Source organism: Macrotis lagotis, chromosome 2, assembly GCF_037893015.1.
Source record: "Macrotis lagotis isolate mMagLag1 chromosome 2, bilby.v1.9.chrom.fasta, whole genome shotgun sequence".
Classification (NCBI taxonomy): domain Eukaryota; kingdom Metazoa; phylum Chordata; class Mammalia; order Peramelemorphia; family Peramelidae; genus Macrotis; species Macrotis lagotis.
In genome coordinates, this window is record NC_133659.1 from 251,943,079 (window position 1) to 251,961,102 (window position 18,024).

General features: G+C 33.7%; 1 long non-coding RNA gene across 1 annotated transcript; it reads left to right on the forward strand.

The window, feature by feature from the left end:
• Window positions 1–1,763: 1,763 nt before the first annotated feature.
• Window positions 1,764–14,462, forward strand: LOC141514704 (uncharacterized). The gene is made up of 2 exons (XR_012476090.1): window positions 1,764–1,829; window positions 14,324–14,462. It is a non-coding gene; the product is annotated as an uncharacterized LOC141514704 (long non-coding RNA).
• The last annotated feature ends 3,562 nt before the right edge of the window (window positions 14,463–18,024 follow it).

Here is an 18,024-nt window from a genome sequence, read left to right on the forward strand (position 1 = left end):
CTTCACTGGTGCTAGCTTTCTCTTGATGAGCCTTTCTTGATTTCCTTAGGCTTGTCCTTAAATAACAGAGTTCATCGCTATGCTCGTTTGTTAGGATATATAACAGCTTTTTGATATCCACATTATGATTAGGGCATCTCAATAGAAATTTAGTGGAATAACTTGGCAAGAGTTTTTAATCTAATAATTTTCAAAGAACCTCTATTTTACTTTGAAAACTAGTACACTAGTGTGACGTCCCTAGCAGTGTGGTGTCCCTAGATGAAAAAGTCCTTGATTGTTGCACATCGGTGGCTTTGACACAGTCTTGTCTATTACAAAATCTTAATTTTGTTAGTCCCTACTAAACTCTAAGGGGACCAAAACCCCACAAAACTCTTTTCTGATATTTTTGGTCTTAATTGCCATTAGTAATGCTGCATGTGAGCAATAAAAGTATTCATATTGATCAGTAAATGTTCATACCTCTATATGCATAGTAACACCAAAGAATATGAGATATCCTCTTATTGAAATGTATCAAAAATATCTGATTATTTATTTAGATTCATAAATGTGAATTATTTCTTTGTTATTCTAGAACAGCCCTCATGATTGCTGTCAGAGGGAACTTACCATGCATGCACAGTCTTCTTTTGAAATATGATGTTAATCTCTCTTGCCAAGATAAACATGGATGTACAGCTGAGAAATATGCTAGTGTCAGTAATATAATGGTGTAAGTCCTAACTTAGTAATTCTAATTATCATTCTAGAAACAAAATTAAATGAATTTTTCCTCCATGTATTCAAGACTGAGTAGGGCTTTCAAAGTTATAAAATATGGCAACCTTCAGGCAAGCATCTGTAGGGGCACTGAGAAGAAATTGGGCAAATGGAAAAGTTAGTTCATCCAAGTTCAGCAGAACATAAGGATATTTTGAGAGTAGAATTCCCATGGGTATTACCAATGATGATTGTGGCTAACATTTTAATTTTTCTTTTTAAGGATTGACATGTTTTACTTCCATTTTTTTCATTTGATCTTCAGAAAATTTCTATAATTTAATTATAATGTCTGATTTAATGAGGCAGTAATTTTTTGGGAACCTTTGGAAAGGCAATGGGATTAAGTGACTTGCGAAGGGTCACACAGCTAGGTAATTATTATTAAGTGTCTAATATCAGATTTGAATTCAGAGCCTTCTGATTCTAGGGCCAGTCTCTATCCATTGAGTCACCTAGTTCCCCTCTTTGTTTTTTAACCTTTGATGACAGCCCTCAATTATAATAGAACTAAAGTGAGTTTTAGGGAAGAGTCACTTTATGTCTTGAATGACTTCAGATGAGTAATAAATAAAAAAGAATAAATCAAAAAATATTAATATTCAGCATTACTATATTGAGAGATTTACAGGAGACATCATGCCTCTTACTATATGTCTGACCTTGGACATCTGTTACCTTTTCTAGGATTCAGTTATTTAATCTATAAAATAAAGATACTGATAATTTTATAGACCTTTTCACCTCTAAACCTACAATTCTATTATGTGCCTTTAAAGATAAGTGTATTAACCTCTAGATTGAATGACCTAGATGTAAAACATCTACAGACTTCATCAAGCAAAAATAATACTGGTGATGATGCAGTTATTGAAGGTTTGAGATGCACAATGACTTGATGCATATAATTTTTCACTTAGTTAATGTAGTCTTACTATGCTTCATATTTCATTTTATATATAGTTATTGCAACCTGGCTGAGCAGTGTGTACAACAGGAGAGACATATTCAGTCAAACAGGGCTTTGGATTCTACTTTAGGTGGACCTACCATGAACAAAGGAGGTAGGATTTACAATTCCAAAGAAATGATTTTAAAAAACTGAAGAAAAACCTTTAAAATTCATATATAATCATTCTTCTATTTCCATTTTATATTTTAAAGGGAAAAAATTGTTTGTTTTGGATAGTTAATTATCTTTGTAGTTTCATTATTTTGAAATATTTACTAAAAACTGTCACAAGACATTTTGTGTTATTATCTGCTTTAGTCAAACATTTCTTTACGTCAACTACAATAACAATTTTCATATTTCTATGTTATTCTAAATAATTTAACCAAATTATATGAAAACTTTACCACTTTTACATATATTATATTAATATAATTTGTTTCTAATTCTTAAATATGGGGGAAATCAATAAAACCTTCAAGGGCTTTCTGTGTAAGTAGCATATGCACACATAGACACACAAAGGCACACACACACACACGGACAGATGGATTGGTCTAATATAGGAACAGAAAAAAAACAAAAAGTAAAATAGCAGAACAGCAGACCCCTCATACATTTTGGAAACCATGTAGATCATTTATTCAAGCTATGGAAATATCAAGTGTTTCCAAAATTTTAAAATGTTCCTATAGCTTTCCCTCCATAGATCCTAAAGCATATAAAAAAAAAAAAGAATTAGGGAGAGCAGGAAATAGAGGTTTGAAAGACAATGGGAGATTTTTGGTAGCTATTGCCATATGTGGCCTCCTCCAACATGACCCTAGGAAAATTTTATAACCTCCTGATTTAGGGAGTTTTAAACATTAGAAGAGAGGTCATTTTTTGACTTAGCTCCTACCATTCAGTCTTTTCTAACTGGACCATTTAGAATCTTAATGACTTGGGCTTGTAATAATAAATTCACCTCACATTTTTAGAAGGTTTTTTAAAAATTAATTCTGCCATGAATAATATAGGTATTCTGGTTACTCCCATTTAAATGATGATGAAATGAGGAGCAGAAAGCCTAGGTGACTTACTCATGCTAACAGTGAAAAAGATTGAGTTATGGACTTTTAACTACTGTATACTACATTATATAGCAGACAGGGATGAGCTTTGTAACCCCTTTCTTAGAAGAAATGAGATATATGAATAGCAGAAAAAAACAGTAATTAATTTGAAGTATATCTTACTACTGCCTAGAAATGTCTTTTTCCATTAAAATATTTTAAATAACTGTAGCTAGTTGAGTGATAACTAAACCTCTTTCCTTCCTTTTATTCATTCATAAAATAGTGTATCTTTAGCTACATAACATGAAATTGATATGATAAGCATTTAAAGACAAAAATGTTTTCATATATTTTTATCATATTAGCCACATTTGAAAATTTTAAGCAGTGTTTTTAAAATCTCTAATCCAATTTTGATAAGGATAATTAAGTAATCTCAGTAAAGACAGAGTGTCTCTCAAGTCTCAATCTAGAACACTGAATTAAATATAAATCAAACTATTCATCAATATGTTCAAGGTAGATATCACAATGTAGGCATTGAATTTAAGAAATGTATAGTAAGCACAATAGCATTTTCTATTCAAGACATAATCATAGTTTATTCATAAATTTATTAGTGTTAGAATTTTAAAAGGCTAAAAGAACTGGGCTTATGAATGAGGACAAAATTTTGTTATAATGATTTGTTATTTTAAAGTAAATTTTCCTTCAAATACTCATCTTATACCATAAGACATTTATTCATTCCACGTTCTTTTCTATTCATCAAAAAATTAGTAAAATTTATTATTTGATAGCTAAGTGTCTCAATAATGTTATCACTTAACCCCTTATTAGAACTCAAAAACTGCTGATCTCTCAGTTCTTTTGAACTTGATTTGTAAGCTATTACCATAAACTTCAAATCTTCATTGTTTCAGGCTAAAACTTAGAGCAATTATAAAGTAAGAACCTTTTTTCCCTTGAGTTTTACTAATAGTGAACCCTTTGTATATAAATTTTCATATAAAACATATTGTCTAAGAGAACCAGACTCATATCATCAAGAATGAGTGTGCCAGAACACTGGTCCTGGGTCATAGTTGTCATTTTTCACTTCCCTGAAAAAGCATCTTACTTGCTTGCCATTATTTCTTGCATTCTTTTGTATACAGCAATTGTGAATAACCTCAATTTTGTTAAAAACCAAAATATTATTAATTTTCTTATACATTGACAAATTATTATGTTCCTGGATTAATCACTCTCTAGTTATTTCTATTGATTATTTTGACATTTCAATTCAAAGTTATGGTAGAAAAGCCACACTTTATCCATAATATTGTATTCCAAATGTCTTTTTGTTCCTGTTCTCTGAAAACTGATACTCAGTTTTGCATTTTGTGCAACCAAAATTTTAATTTTATTTCATCTTGCACAATGATCCACTGATTGACAAATGCCAATAAGTAAAATATATCCTCATCCAGAGCAGTGCCATAACATCGTCCGGTCCTGGCTTTGCCACTAACAAGTTCTTTTATCTCTTTGAATCTCAGTTTCCTTTTGTTTCAGTGTATAAATATAAAGTGAAAGATTTGGAATGTCTCTGAAATTTCATCTGTTTTAAATATGTGTCTGTGTTTATTCATTTTTTTTGTTTTTGTTTTTTGCAAAGTAATGGGGTTAAGTGCCTTGTCCAAGGTCACACAAGCTAGGTAATTATTAAGTGTCTGAGGGCTGATTTGAACTCAGATCCTCCTAACTCCAGGGCTGGTGCTCTATCCACTGGGCCACCTAGCTGCCCTTTATTCATTTTTAATATCATTGATTTGAATTAAATTTTTTATTCAGATAATGAATAATATGGCTAGTTAGCCAAAGGTGGTATTTGTCAACTATTGTCCATCTCCCTCTACACAGATTTATTTAGTCTATAATATGACAGGTTCTCCTTTATATATGCATTGTGTCATTTCAAACCCTCCTATAACTTGTCTTCTACAATGCACGCAAAATTTTAATTAATAATTTGTAAATCCTTTAGGTCATAAGTAACACTTTAATCTGTTGCAGAGGAATTGAAACTTTCCAGCCTGTTTGAAATAAAAATACTTCCAGGCTGAAGAGATATATTATCATTTACAGTAAAAGCAGACTAGTTATTTTGTTTTTATTTTAATTCATTTTGCTTTCCAATTAATCCTTATATTTGTAACTTTTTATTGCCAGATCAGGATGGGGAAGCTCCTTTATGCCAAGGGTCATTTGAGTATTTTCAGCAGTATATTTGATCAAAAATTTATATTGATTAACACCAGAGAGTGGCTAGATTTCAGTTTCGAGTCTGACCTCTGGTTGCCTTAGCAATGTCACACAAATATTACCTCTGGGCAGGATGTTGCCTGCCCCTGCTGTCAACCTAAGAGCTTCTAATAAATTTTCCCTTACATATAGAAAAAGAAAAGTCTAAATTTTATTTTTAAAAATTTATTTATTAAATCTATTTATTAAAAATATAGAAGTTATGCTGTGGTCCCATCTTAGCCATGACTTAACACAATTGAATTATTTTCCAGTAAAATATGTCAAAGTCTTATTCTTTTTGTCAGCCCCAACATCCTCACTCCATGCCCATTCTCTACCAATGCTATCCTCTTACCAAGAGTTTTCAGGCCTATTAAAATTTATCTGTCTTCTGTGAGGAAAAATGTTTGTGTTCCTTATTTGCTTTTGGAGGAATCTTTGAACTGCTTATTATCATACTAAAACAGATCTATCAAAAAACCTAAAACTGCTATCAAATCTGAGTCCTCAAGTTCTAACTAAAACTGAGCCTATGTGACCACCACTTCCACACTCTGTTTAGGGCAAGGTTGAAGACAAGGAGGGCAATAAAAAGGGGAACTAACAGAAGGAAGGGAAGAAAGGGAAAAGGGAAAGGGGAAAGAAAGGGGAGAGGGGCTGATATAAGAGGACAAACACACTGAAGGTGACTGGTATTCAGAAACAAAACACTGGGGAATATGGATAAAGGGAAAAAAGAGGAAAAATACAAACAGAAAGAAGATACCAAGGAGGGCAATATAGAGTTAGTAATTATAACTTTGAATGTGAATTGAATGAACTCTCCCTTAAAATGTAAGCAGATAGCAGAGTGGATTAATAACCAGAATCCTACAATATGCTGCCTACAAGAAGCTCATTTGAAGCAGAGAGATGCATATAGAGTAAAAGTAAAAGGTTGGAGAAGAATATATTTTGCTTCAGCTGAAGTAAAAAAAACAGGGGTAGCAATCCTTATCTCAGACAAAGCAGCTGCAAAAATGGATAGCATTAAAATAGATAAGGAAGGAAACTATATTCTCCTAAAAGGTACCATAGACAATAAAGTGATTTCAGTACTGTATATATATATATATATATATATATATATATATATATATATATATATATATATATGTATGTATGTATCCAATGGGATAGCATCCAAATTCTTAGAGGAGAAGCTGAAAGAACTACAGGAAGACATAGACAGCAAAACTCTAGTAGTGGGAGACTTCAACCTCCCACTCTCAGACCTACATAAATTAAATCATAAAATAAACAAGAAAGAAGTTAAGGAGGTAAATAGATTGTTAGAAAAGCTAAATATAGTAGACTTATGGAAGAAACTGAATGGGGATAGAAAGGAATATACCTTTTTCTCTGCATTGTATGGCACTTAGACAAAAATTGACCATATACTAGGACGTAAAAACTTAATGATCAACTGCAGAAAGGCAGAAATAGTGAATACATCCTTCTCAGATCGCAATGCAATAAAAGTCATATGCAATATTGGGACAGGGAGATATAGGCCCAGAACTCATTGGAAATTGAACAACCTCATTTTAAAGAATGATTAGATCAAAAACAAATTATAGAAAAAATTAATCATTTTATCCTAGATACTGACAATATTGAAATAACATACCAAATCCTATGGGATTCATTCAAAGCGGCTGTCAGGGGATATATTATATATCTTTAAATGCTTACATGAATAAATTAGAGAAAGAGGAAATCAATGAACTAAATATACAACTTATAAAATTAGAGAAAGAACAAATTAAAAATCCACAATCAAATATAAAATTAGAAATTCTAAAAATTATAGGAGAAAGGAATAAAATTGAAAGCAAAAAAAAGTTGAATTAATAAATAAAACCAAAAGTTGGTTTTATGAAAAAACCAATAAAATTGATAAACCATTGGATAATTTGATTTAAGCAGTATTATAGATGGAGCATATCCATAGAATTTTCAATCCATCTGTGGGACAAATTCCATCTGTGCGATGCAGACTAGTCAGTATGAACCTACCTTTATACTGTTGTGTTGTCACTTTGTCATTTTGTGTTTGTTTTCACATTTCATGGATTCACCTTTCATGTTGAAGATGCGTATTCCCCCCCTTTCTAAGTTTTATATCTATGAACCTTGGCCTTGCTGCCCTCAATTAGCACCAATTCTGCTTAACAGGACTGTATTTTTTTCTGTGTGCAGTCCTTGAATGATTATTTTATTTCAATGCAGCCTTAAGACAACCTAAGATTAGACAATTCTGTTCTAAAAACAGAGGGTAAAAATAGAAATCGAGGGAGTCCACCACTAACCTCCTGAAGGAGATCCCAAAATAAAAAACCCCAGGAATATTACAGCTAAATCCCAGAACTCCCAATTCAGAGAGAAAAGATTACAATGAGCCAGAAATAAACAATTCAATTTTTGGCAGTACAATCAGGATTATGTAGGATTTAGCAGCTTCTCTACATTAAGGGTTCATAGGATTTGGATAATGATATTCTGGAAGGGAAAAGAGTTTGGATTACAACCAAAAATCTCTCCCCAACAAAACTGAACATCCTCTTTCTGGAGCAAAAGATAGATATTCAATGAAATAGGGGACTTTCAAACTTTCCTATTGAAACTACCAGAGTTGAACATAAAGTTTTATCTTCAAGTACTGGACTCAGGTGAAACAGAGAGGGTGCATGGGAAGGGCAAATTATGAGGGACTTAATGATGTTGAACTGCATGTATTCCTGCATGGATTAAGATCCTGATGACTCATATGAATCTTCTTATTTATTAGAGCAGTTTGAAGACGCATCTATAACCAAGGCGCTGGAAGGAGCTGTATATAATGGTATAATATATTATAAAGATGGAGTCAGTGGACAAAGAAGGAATATACTGGGAGAAAAGAAAAGCAGAGGTAGAATGGGCTAAGATATTCACATAAAAGTCAAGAAAAATCTTTTGCAATGGAGTGGAAGAGGGGAAGGTGAGAAGGAATGAGTGGGTCTTCATTCTCATTGGAAGTGGCTCAGAGAAGGAAATAACATATACACTCAATAGGGAATAGAAATTTACCTTACCTTGGAGGAAAATAGGAGAGGAAAGGGATAAGAGAAAGGGAATGGGGAGGTGGTGAGGGAATAGGTGATAGAAGAGAGGGAAGGTAGAGGGAGAGGGTAGTCAGATAAAATTCACTCAAAGAGGGACAGGTTGAAAGGAGAGAGAATAGAATAAGTGGGAGTGTGGGAAAATAGAATGGAGGAGAAATACAGCTAAAAATTGCAACTATGGGAAAATTATTGATTCGGTTCTCTAATGGACTTATGATAAGAATTCCACCCATCTCAGAGACAGTGTTGATGCTATCTGAACACAGATTAAAGTATTCTTTTTTCCCCTCACTTTATTTTTCTTGAGGGTCTCTGTCTTTGTTGGGGGAATGGGAATTATGTTTACTTTTACAACAGGATTATTGTTGCAATGTGAAAAAATAAATTTTTCTAAAAAAAAATCTATTGGCAACTAATCAATGTCTTACCTTTATGGACAATAGAGGTCTATAGAACATGCTTTGTTTCTGGATCTCTTGCCCATGGAGAAGAGTTAGAAATATGTTGTCATACTAAATAGAGCAGTCTCTATGCACCAAACAAGTCATGCCATATCATACTGAATGTGGCAGTATTAAATCTCTAGATGTTGCATCTGTGAGGAGTGTGAGGAGAAAGGTTAAACTGATATGGCCTTTTTTCAATCTACCTGCATAAAAAAAACCCAGATTCTTTATTATATATCACCTTGTTTGTTTCTGCTTATGATTTCTGCTAGTGATATTATTCTTTGGCAATAACATGCTAATGTAAAGAAGTCACTGAGAGATTTCTGATACATTAAGAAGACCTCTTTTCTGTTCACAGAGTATTGATGCTTAAAATACTTGCCTATAGCATAATTTCTTTTGTAGCATTGGTTTTTGTCATTTTCCCAAACAAAAAAATGCAATTTGATCAAAGCTTCATAAATTATACATTTAATAGTAATGTCTGTGTTGGTATTTGTTTTAATTGTATTTTATTTCCTTCTACAGTAGTGGAAGAAATTTCCCTAGAAAACTTCATGATCAGGTAGACTTTATACCTGATTAGTATGGGCAAAGTAGACTCTCCTTTTCCAAAAAAATGGCTCATCTTCAATTTAAATCATCTGAAACATCATATTAACTCATGTTTTTGTTTCATTATCTTGCTTTGAATTAGATTTATTAAACACCTAGAATATATATTAAAACTTATTAGTAGCTGTTGTATATTAAAGTTATCTTAGAACACTTGAGGCATTAAGTGACTTGCTTAAGTTCACAAAATCAATATGGTACAAAGGTAGAACTTGAATTCAGTAATTTTTTACTCCTGGATCTCTCCCTATTAACCATCTCCTAATATAACTTTAAATAAATATTTATTAGATGAATGAAGAATGCACAAGCCATATTCTTCCATGCTACGCATGGAAACTCTGGCCATACAATGTATTAGCTCCTAGGAATGGATTCCTAAAAAGCCTTTTAAGGCATATCTATAGTGCAAGTCTGTCTTGTCTTATCATTGTGGAAACTTTTCCAAGTGCTCAGAATTATAAAGTAAAGGCATTATCAACATTGGGGTCCTAAGTCATTGGGGACAAGTTCCCTTAAGTCAAGACAGAAAGTAGTATTGGAAATTTCTCAGCAAAGAGGAGAGAAGCAATAGTAAGAACCTGAAAGAGTTCTGGTAAGGGCTTTCTGCTTGGAGCTCTCATGGACAACAGTGGTAGAAAGCCGTTTTTCACACTGATATGTTGGCATGACTATTCTAGTTTGCAATTAGAAACATCCAGGCAAGCTGACATTATACCTTGAGAAGAGGTGGCAAAGATGCTTAAAGAACCTAATCTCTCTGGAGTTCCTAATGAGGTAAAGAAATATCACAAAGTATTAGCTGTAAAGACCACCAACAGGGTGCTCATGTTCACACAGCACAGATTATTTTGTAGCCACCTGCACATTTTGTTCTGTATTTGTGTTGCTGCTAGTGACAAGAATCAATATAGAAGAAGATAAAAAAAGGGTGAAGGAAAAACCTTTCTACTCTCCAGATGATCAAGTAGAATGAAATATTCCTAGACATGATGCACAGTCTTTGAAAAAGTAAAAAAAAAAAAAAAGAGAGAATCTTACAAGAGGTAAGGAGAGGAGTGATTGTGTCAGGAAGTGGGTGGGAAGATTCATCTGACACAGAGAAGATGAATATTTGGAGTCTATCTTCTTATTTTTGTGCAAAGAAGATTGTGAAAAAGGGAGCAGGAGAAGGAGACAGAACTATGATCTTATTTAGAATTTTGAAAAAGCTCAGAGACTGATAGTTAATAATATAAAGAAAGTCAGGAAGTCTTTAGAAATTAAAGTGACTTTGAGTGACAGTGACAGTGAGTCAATGGAGAAGAATTTGAAGAGAGATGGAGGAGGATATAAGAAAGAAAACAATGTGAAGCTTAGGAGGAGGTGAAAATGGAATCAAACTGAAAGAGAAGTGGATGGAGATGGATTTAACCCAACCAGGTTCATCAGTGACTATATTACATCTTGGAATGTTTGCACTTGTTCTAAATGCCTTTCTGAAACTGTAATTATGAGTTGATGTACTCACAGAGAACAGGTAGGAGAAACACAGCAGATAGAGCACTGGGCTTTGAATCAGGAAGATTCATTTTCCTGAGTTCAAATATAATCTCAAGTCACTTGCTAACTTGTGATCCTAGGAAAGTCACTTACCTCTGGCTCAGTCCTCATCTGTAATATAAGCTGGGGAAGAGAATGGTGAATCATTTTATTACTTTTGCCAAGAAAACTCCACATAAGATCAAAAAGAGTCAGACACAACTGAAATGACTGAACAACAATAAATACAACTCAATTTGAAATCTGTGGAAGGTAACTTCAAGGATAATGACTGATTGTGAAAACATGTGTCAGAAACTGGTAAGGAAGGCACAGAGAGTACGGCCATGCTACACATACATGCAAGTTTCCAGTGCTTGTGTGATTTGTCATGTTTTATTGTGTTCCTCTGTCAACTTTAGAGGAGTATAAAAATAGGAAGGATGATTATTCTATAGGATAGACCTACTGATAGCCTCTATAATATTTTCTTCTCTGCTAAATTGAATCTTGGAGTACAATTAGTTTAGCTACCCTGCTCTATTAAGTAATCCTTTATTCTGTATCCTTTGGTGACAACAAGTAAAAAGCCTTTCAGATGATTCTCTTCTAGAAATAGAAATTTTAAAAATAATTAAACTTATTTTTGTTTTCTTTTCCAAAGACTCTTTGACTCTGGGCCTTAAAATCATTGTTCATCCACAGATGAAGAATTAAAGTTTGATACTAAGGTTAAGTTTCTCTCTGAAATTTTTTTCAAAGCTTAAATTTCAGCACTTTGCTTTGTAAAAAATGTTTTTTTGCAAACATAACCATCAACAAAAATAAACAAGTAAAATTTTATACAATATCCTTAGTATTTAACACCAAATGAATTCATAGCATTTGGATAACAAATAAGTTAAAAGGTAAGATGTTTTTGTTAGAATTTTTCAAGTTTCCCCACCTCTAGTTTTAGTTTTGGTTTTGTTTTTTAATTGACACCCTAGGTGAAATCAATGTGTGTACAATTTACTTTCTGATGATATTTTTGTATTACTTTCCATATTTCATGGTAAGCCTTATATTTATCTGTGTATTGCAAAAAATTCTTAGAGTTGGAGACAGAGGACCTGGGTCATAACTCATGACTGGCAATCTTCCAAGCCTATCCAAAGTTTTTCTTAAAAAACATTATTTCTTAAAGAACAATAGTATTCCATAGAATTCATGTATATGAATCACTTGCTCCAAAGAATCTTGAGTTGAGAACTTGTTACACTGGGGGGGGGGGGGGTGTTTGTGGGTCCTGTCACTTTAGGATCTGTTTAGAGGCTTCACTTAAAGGTGGTTTTAAAGGTGTAAACTCTGGCAACTTCCTAGCCTCATGTCATCATTTTGGTTTCTCCTCTAGAATTCTGGTTTATCATCCACTCTTCTATCCACATCTGTTTTATGGGAGAGGACATTCCATTCACATTCATGGTTAGACTTACTAACGCTACATTCCCCTCCATCCTACCTTCTCCCTGTTTGTACTTTCGCACATCTTTTCCCTTAATTCACCTCACCAGTGTTATGCTTTACATTTCTGCCTCCTTCCCTCAATTTGCCCTCCCTTTTATCAATCCACCTCCAATTTCTTTCATTTTTTCCCTTTCTGCCCCCTCCCTCATCCCCCCACTTCTCTGTAAGGTAGAATAAATTTCTAAAGGCAGTTGGGGATATATTTTTTCTCCCTTTTAGTCAAGTCTGTTGAGAGTAAAATTTACTCAGTGTTCCCCTACTCCCACAATACCTTTTATTATAACAGGTCATTTGAACCTCTAATGCCTCAACCTTCTTATCCCAGCTTAATCCTTTTTTCTTTTCCCATGACCTCATTGTTCTATAGCTGTATGGTACCCCCACCTTCATCAAATTTTACTCTTTACAAGTGTCCTGATAGTAGTTTAGTTCTCAAGAACCATAAGCATCTTTATTTCATAATCATGATATACTCATACCTTTTTTTCAGGAACAGCCCCTCCAACTGTCCCAATATAAATACAAGTCTCAAGTGCTAAGAGTTTGATCACTTAAGAGATATGTACCCACACTCTCTAAGTATATTCCTTCCAATTGTACTGAGTTAGAATACAATTGTACTCAAGAGTTAGAACAGTTGAATAGTTGTTTTCTCATGTAGGGATGCAGACAGTTTAGCTTTCCTGATATTTCACCCCATCTCCCATTTAGCTTTTTTTTTTTTTTTTTAGTTTTTGCAAGGCAAATGGGGTTAAGTGGTTTGCCCAAGGCCACACAGCTAGCTAATTATTAAGTGTCTGAGGCCGGATTTGAACTCAGGTCTTCCTGACTCCAGGGCCGGTGCTCTATTCACCGTGTCACCTAACCGCCCCCATTTAGCTTTTAATGAATCTTCTGAGTCTTGTGTCGGAAGATCAAATTTTATTTTCACTTCTGGTCTTTTTATCAAGTAAGTTTGAAAGTTCTTTATTTATTTGAAAGTCCATCTTTTCCCCTGAAAGAATATACTGAATTTTGCAGGATAGTTGATTCTTGATTATAATGTGAACTTCTCTGACAACTGCAATATCATATTCCAGGCCCACCAATCCTTTAATATTGAAGCTGGTAAGTCCTGTGTAATCCTGATGATGATTCCCTAGTTTTTAAATTACTTCTTTTTGATAACTTGCATTATTTTGTCTTTTAGCTGAGAATTCTGAAATTTGTTTTTGTTTTGGGATCTCTTTCTGGGGATGATTGATGGATGCTTTCAAGGACTAGTTTCTCATCTTGTTCTAGATTATTAGGGAAGTTTTCCATGATAATTTGCTGGCATAATATTGTCTAGACTCTTTAAAAATCTTTTCTCTTGATTTATTTTCCAGGTTGGTTCTTAGTCCTAAGAGGAACTTTGAATTTTCTTCTATTTTTCAGCTTTTTGGTTTAGTCAGATTGGTAAGAAATGATGCCTCAGAGGGAGATATGAGGTCTCCATGAAGGGTCATTGTAAATTCATGCCCTTCCTCTAGCAATGGGATTAGTGTGAGGTGATTAGGTGGAGTGCCAAGGTTGACATCATAGATATCTAGGTCATGGAGAAGAAGTCCGAGAAATTCCAAAGCTGTTCTGTCAGAATAGAGATAAGGAGATATCTGTGCTTGTCGAACTCCTCAGATGGAGGTTTTGATGTTCATGTCTCTGACCTCCAATCAGAGGGTATCTTACCTTCGCTGTTAGATTGTTATTTGAGGATAAGTTTTGTTTAGTCCATCAGTTTTTTTTCATTTCTTTGAGAATTGTAAAATTTATCAGTATATAATGTAAAGTAATATTTTTTTTCTTATGGAGGAAAGTTTTCTCATAAATCAAATGTCTCAAATAAGTGAAGGGAAATATTTAAAGGTTTGCATGATTTGGTTTTTAGATCTAAGGATGTCTGACATTTAAATTACTTTAGATACTATTGCATTATTTATACTAGTTATAGTTTAATCATTATTTTCCAGAGGATGCTTTACATTTCTTGTCCATTATTCTTAGGAAGAATCATTCAAATAAAATAAAGAAAATGCATTAATTAATAATGGACCTAGAGAAGTTACACCAAGTGATGCAGCTCCAAGTATTTCTACTGGATCTCATTCTCATCATTCAGTTGAGTGCGATGCTACTGGACAGGGTAGGTTATGGTTTGGTCATACTACACGATGTCATCACTGGACATTATTCCCAGTGGTACAATTTCTATCAATTCAGATTGGCACTTGTTTGAGGCTTTCTAGTGTTATCGAATTCATCACCTTACACACTCAAAACATTGGAAATGGTACTGGCGAATTTCTAAACTGACTCCATATCTATGAGGAGTTGGTATCCCTCAAGTTGAAGAATAAGCTTACCAAATTCCATTTCTGTAAAATACCACTAAAAACTGTAAATATTTTAACTTAGTTTTTCAATTGATATTTTACTTTTTCCCCCAATTTCCTGGTATGAAAGTTTTTCAGTCTTCATCCATAAATATATGCTTATTTTCAAGTTACATAATTTCCCTCCAACCTTCCATTCCATCACCTTCCTTCAATTGTGAAGTCAGTTGTGTATTGTACATATCTTTATGTTTAATCTTAAAGTTGTATATTTAATGTATTTTTCACCTATGGAGTATGTTAAATATAAACATTTTTGTTTCTGCTCTTTTCCCAAAATATTAAGTGTGCATTAAGAAAACTAATACATATATATATAATATATATTTTATATAATATATTTTATACAATATATATTTTATACAAAGTTATATATATATGTATATATCTTTGTAGAAAATTCCCACTTAACCCCTCACATTCGTAATAGCAACCTTATTTGTCCATAATATCTAAATCCAGTCCAAAAGTTGCTTTCTTAATCTCTTTTGGTCTCCTGGAATTTGGGGCAAGTGGGTGGTTAATTTTGCTAGAGATATTATGAATCAGCATATTTGTACAGTTTTCCTCCTCTCAGTAGCCATGTCTCCAGTTAATAATATGATATTTTATCTACATTTAATTTCTATGATATCGGCATTTGGATTGGAAGAAGGAGAAGACTATCAATCAAATAGGGGTGCAATGGTATTTTCTATTGTTATTTTTGAAATTTTAAATGGATTGCTGCTTTCAAAATTACTTTTCTGATTTATTTATTCCCTACTCAAGGTGAATGCCAAAGCTGAATTAGAATGAAAATTTTAGAGTGGGAATGGCCCTAAAAATAATAAGCTATGGGATCTGCCTGGGAACCAATGAGATGATTTTATGTGCAATTGTTAGGGAATTCCTGCATGATGTTTACAGAGAGCTGATATGAATGAATACAAAGGGAAATGACAAAGTAAACTCTGGTAAATAAGAAAAGACTTCATTAAAGAGCTTTAGTTTAGGTTGAAAGTTTGATTGGCCAAGAGGAGGCAGAAAATCCTTCCAGGAGAGAGGATAGACTGAAGGAAGTAAGGGTACTCAAAAGGAATGTAAAGAGTGAGGGTTAGGCCTTATAACAAGAAGCATCAAGTCTTTTCTGTGATTAAGATATTGAGACTTTGAATGATAGATTTAGAATTAAGGATATGATATGCATCAAGGATCCACTGTCATTTCTTACACATAAAATAATATTTTGAAATGTTGTATTTTAGGATAACCTTTAATCCTCAGTGTAGAAGCTTAACTGGAGCCGGCCTGAAATGATGAAAGGAGGATTGCAGATGGGTCAGCTATTTAACACAGTGTCTAGAGCACCAACTCTATAGTCAGGACTACCTGACTTTAAATCAGACCTCAGACACTTAATAATTGCTTAAGTATGTGACCTTTGGTAGGTCACTTAACAGCATTGCCTCCTCTCCAACAAAGAGGAATAATTCATTATTGTAGAAATAAGAAAGATTTAATTACAGATTCATTTAATTTCTTTATTTTAGGCTTGTTCCAAGGCAGTGAGGTTAAAGAATTTGTCCAAGACCATAGAGCATGGTAATTATCAAGGGTGTGAGAATGCTTTTGACCTCAGGCCCTCCTGATTCCAGGTCCCTTGCTGTCTCCACTAGGCCACCTAGGTCCCCATATCTTGCATATTTTAGTGAAACTTTATACTGTCCTTTGGGATAACTTCAATACATCGAATGAAGGAGATAGGTGATTGACTTTTTAAGGGTGAGGATTTTGAAATGCAGAATGGAGAAATTGTTCTTTCTGCTATGATGGCAGTCAAAGGTTACTTTTTAATATGGTACTTTTTTGGAAATTTTTAAATTGAATTATTCCATAGATTGCCACAAGTTTTTGTTTATTTTTTTAGGTTTTTGCAAAGCAAATGGGGTTAAGTGGCTTGCCCAAGGCCACACAGCTAGGTAATTATTAAGTGTCTGAGACTGGATTTGAACCCAGGTACTCCTGATTCTAGGGCTGGTGCTTTATCCACTATGCCACCTAGCTGCCCCAAGTTTTTGTAAAGTCATAGAGTTCTCCAGGTCTGACGCCAAGAGGAGGATCATAAATTCTGGTGACATGAAAATTTCTCTTGTAGCTGAGATAGGCAAGTTAAGGAATTTACTCACAGATTAAAGTGGCAAATAATCAAAGGTAGAGGCATGAAGTATACAGAGAAAAGGGCCATTGGTATGGTTATTGTTAATTTTATATGACATTTATAGTAGAGTAAAAGCTTGTATTAAATAGATTAAAAGTCATGAACCTCTGGGAGTTTGGAGGCCTGGATATATATATATACATATATATATATATATATATATATATATATACATATATATAGATATATATATATATATATATATATTAAAGGTATCAAGCATGAAGAAGAACAGAAATAATCCCCCCATGGAGGAGAACTCTAGAGAAGGTGCTAGTTGTATCGAAAACTCAACTCTCAGCAATGTTTTTTTCTGTACAGGTGATGTGGGCAACATTGGAAGTTTTCCAGATGGTCAAGTTCTGTCTTTTTTCTTAAGAATTTGCACATTTGTGTGTCTATGAATGTACAAATTGGTATACCAAAATACATAACAGTATTTAAGAATATATTTCTACGTGCACTCCCAAACACATACACACACCCACATATACATTTACAGTCCAATGAAACTAAGAAACATAGATCAACATAACACAGAAATATTTTGGTGTTGAACAATTTCAGTTGTGTCTGATACTTTGTAGCAACATTCAGGTTGTTCTTGATCATGGGACCAAAGACCATTGTCATATCTTTGTCTTGCTCATTTTGTACCTAAGGAATCTGGCAAATAATGTTCAGTTACTTGTCCAGGGTCACATAGCTGGTAAGTGTCTGAACCTGGAAATCAGCTGGGTTCCAAATGATGCAACAAAGTCAGACATGAGGTCTTGAAGTGTCATTGTAAATTCATGAACCTTCCTCCAGCAATGGGAATCAGTGTGAAGTGATTAGGTGGAGTGCCATGGCTGATGCCCTGGATTTCTAGGGCTTGGAGAAGAAGTCAGAGATATTCCAAAGCTGTTTTGTCAGAAGGGAGATGAGGAGATGACTGTGCTGGTCTAAATCCTCATATGGAGGTTTTGAGGTTCCCGACTCTCTCCTCCAATCAGAGGGTTTCTTACCTTCCCTGTTAGATTATTGCTTAAGGTTAATAATTGTGTATTCCATCAGTTTTCTCATTTCCTAGTATTTCTTTGTGAAAATGTGAGAATGATAACATTTATCAG